Source organism: Orycteropus afer, unplaced genomic scaffold (genome assembly GCF_000298275.1).
Source record: "Orycteropus afer afer isolate SDZICR_OR568_19922 unplaced genomic scaffold, OryAfe1.0 scaffold00584, whole genome shotgun sequence".
NCBI classification, from domain to species: Eukaryota; Metazoa; Chordata; class Mammalia; order Tubulidentata; family Orycteropodidae; genus Orycteropus; species Orycteropus afer.
The window spans coordinates 1523796-1527685 of NW_006922171.1; the positions used below are offsets into that span (position 1 = coordinate 1523796).

The 3890-nt window shown below is 33.9% G+C and overlaps 1 pseudogene; it reads right to left on the reverse strand.

Annotated features, from left to right (window-relative positions):
• Positions 1 to 2416: 2416 nt before the first annotated feature.
• The window catches only part of LOC103210305, an 85619-nt pseudogene continuing 84145 nt past the window's right edge, over positions 2417 to 3890 (reverse strand).

The following is a 3890-nucleotide window of genomic DNA, read 5'->3' on the forward strand; positions in this document are numbered from 1 at the left end:
GGAGGAAGTGGGAGGGGAGCTGTTGCATTGTGGTAAACTGTGGTCAATGACTTGAGACAAAGTATATGGGAACTGCTGTAGGGAAAGTAAATTTCCTTTGTAAATCTTCACCCAAATCACAATAAATAAAAAAAAATTAAAAAAAAGATAGGGTTCTTTGGACTTCCTGAATGGATATGTTCTCCTCTTTCATCAGAAATAAATTTCTTTTATATTTTTTTTGGTAATATAGCGTTAAAGAAAATAAAAACAGAACAAGAATATTTTACTGACTTTCAGCTCTGAATTGCATCTTCTCACAAAAGCAACATGGTGCATATGTTTTAAAAAATAATGCTACCAAAACTTTTCTAAGCAATTTGTAAACTTTTTTTGAAAGTTACATACAAAATAATTATTGATCATAATTGCCATCACATATTTTAATGATGGTCATTTTATTTCCTTTTTTTCTGAACTAAAGTATAACATCTATATTTCGTATTAATAGCACATAATGATATCTACTAACACATTCTCTTAAGGGGTGGTTCTCTGGATCATGTTGTATTAATCATCTTCTGTTGGAAATGCATCCACAGTACTGGCAAGAATCAGTACACTAAAGTAAAAGGACCATACACCCACTGGTATACGGGTAATATAGCAAGGAGCAAATTGGATAACTGGGCTATTGCCAGAGTTAAACACATGAATAAATTTAAAGGTGTTTGAATTTCCACATATCTTTAATTTTACAGCAGAGATTTTGACTCAGCCAATACTTTCGTGTTCACATTGTAATCAGTGCAAAAAAAAACCCCGAAAACCTGATTATTAAAGCAATTCAAACTCTATAGCTTTTCACAGCTTATAAAGAGCTATCATATACGTGAGCTAATTGAATCCACGTAAGCACCGAGTACTACGGTGCTATCCCTACTCCCTACTGTACAGAGGAGAAAACTGAGCCCCAGAAGGGTGAATGACTCAGTCCATGTTAAGGGAACTGTTAACCAGCAGAGGTGGGCTTCTGACTCCCAGTCTGGGACTCTGTGAAATTGTAGAGGCCTCCATAATGAGTTCCTCTTTACCACAGACACAAGACAACAATCTTGATTCATTGATTCACTAACTGTTTTCCTCCCTCCTGATCCAACCTGGTCCTGAGCCACAGCACAAATATATGGGCGGTGGGGGTTTGTGGGGGTGATGACTACAAAATAAAACACATTCTAAGTGGGATTGATTTGTGATTAAACATTTTACATCATTTGCTCAAAATAAATACCTAATATATAGATTCACACTTAGGAAACTGAAAGAGACCTTGAGAGTCATCTAGTCTTTTTTGATTTCACAGATGAGTGGAGGTAACTCCCTAAAGATCACACTGCTAACCAGTAGCAGAGCCAGGACTCTAGAGTGGAGCTCTCTTTCACACCATCCCTTGACTGCATTTCCTAATTAAAGGCCTAAGCACAGTCCAGATAGTTACAAGGAACCATGCATGAGTCTTTGATAGTTTGCAAAAGTAGATCTTACCAACTTCATGAGGGTAGAACTTACTGATACTTAAGTTACTGATAATATCATTTAAAGCAGCAGGTACTTCACTTTGCTTCCAGTAAGAAAAATAATCAACATATATATTGTAGGATTCTCACTGTTACAGTTAATGGTGACTTCTCAAATATGACATTTTTTCCTCCTTTTAAATACACTTTTTTAAAAATTTTGTCATTATAATTGAAGTACACTCAAAAAGAAGACAATCTCTTGAAGATATTACTAATTTTAACCAGCCCAAAGAAAGAATAAACAAACAATAACTTACTATTCATCCAGCTTTTCTGGATACAATTCTCTTCAACCTACTCTGCAGCTGCAACATTATCCCATCCCTATGCATGCCCTATGCATGTCCTACAGAAGTCTTCAGAAGGTCATTATTAAGCTATTTTGAATGTAGGTGATATTTATTTCTCTTGTTAAATTTAAAAATGAGGCAACAAAATAATCTGAAGTTTAACTGACCAACAAATCTAAAAATGGCTCAACCTGTAAGACATTTGCTACTTAAACAGTAGCAAAAAAAAATTATTTAAAAAAATCAATAATCTAATTATATCTTATTGTACCTGTGAGTCTTTTAAAAGACTTCTTCAGTCCCCAGTCAAATTTAATATGGATTTATTTTGAAGAGGAAAAATATAAGAATTTTCTAGATAGTATTGAACATCATTTCTTAGGGAAAAAAGCAAACATTTATGTAGATAGTCAAGAAGCCACAGAGATGATAGAAAATATTGACAATAAAATTAGTTTCTTGTCTCTCATTTACAAGATCACTTTTATACTTTAATACAAGGTCTAATCTAAAGCAGATGCCAGTACCAGATGCAGGAAAAACTCCATCCTTCAAATGTGATCAATCTTAGGAAAGCTGTTTCCAGAGGTGGAGAGCTGCCTGAATTCTGAAGTGCAGTTGAGACTCCCTGGTGTAATCTTTGTAGTTGTGTCTGAGGACAATAACAATAAAATTACAAGTTTTATTAACAATATTTTTACAGCAATTTTAATTTTCTAACACTATAAATTTTAATAACAATTAAAATAGCTTTAAATACCAGGGAACTACCACATTCCCCTTCTTCTTTCTAACCTCTGATCCTTCTTTGCTTTCAAATAATATATATAACAATGGATCTTACTAAAATGTAGATTATGGCTCTGTGGTGGTGGGGCAGGAGTGAGTGCAATATTCTCCATTTCGAAGTCTCCTGTTGATGGTCCAAAGATCACATTTTGAGTAACAACATTCTATTTAATTACCAAACCATTCACAAAAAGTGTAAGGTTATGTGAGCTCTTCCTAAAACAAATTTTGTTTGTTATTTCAAAACAGTTTGACTACCTTTTGTGAACTGGAAAAATCTGAGGCTGCCTCATGTAAATATGATGAATATGATCAGACACCAAAATAAAAAATGAAAAACCAAATGAAACAAAGAAAGCAGGACTACTTAATGACACTAAAATTACAGGCAGTCCTCAGATTACTAACAAGCTCCAGTAATAAATCTGTCTTTTAAATTGAATTTGCACATAAATTGGAACAGTTAGTTGGTATCTAATGTTTATCTTAGTATATAGTATAGAGTGTACTTTTCTATGCATAAAAAACATTAAAGAAATACTTCTAGGTACACTAAAACATCTTTAACATAAACAGTAATAATAATAATGATAATAATGTTTTGATGCAAATCACAAAGTACTGTCCTTTATTATTATGAACCATCGTATGTCCTTTGAATTTTTAATATAACAGGCTTTACAGGGGGGTTGGTTTGTAAGTATGGGTTATATATAATCATCATTCATAACTCAGGGACTGCCTAAACTTACTCCAAATCTCATACACAAATAGTAATGATTTGTCCCATAAACATTGTGACAGAGATCAGAGGGGTGATAGAAAACTACACATAATTTTAAAACCTTGCTGAGAACATTTATGTTGGGTCTCCCTTTGCTAGAACCATTAAGCAGCAGCAAAATGGAATGGCTTCAACTTTGGGCTTTCATGTATTGCCTTGGCCCATGGATGGGTCATAACTTACTCTTACACCGTGGCACTCTTTCCTGTAGCTCTTCATGTCATACAGGTCTAAGAACTACTTACTAGGAACCTTGGTAAGGGCTATTAAATGTATTATTCATAAACAATGTCTTACCGGCATTTACCAAAGGATATAATTGAGTATCTTCCTAAATGTCTGCCACCAAGTTTGACGACTTTGCAAAGCTCCTACTACATCATTGGAGACAATTAATCACCTGATAGTCTTCAAATTATTAGGAAGTATGTTTATGTTTGTATCATCACTATTGTCTTGAGTTAGATG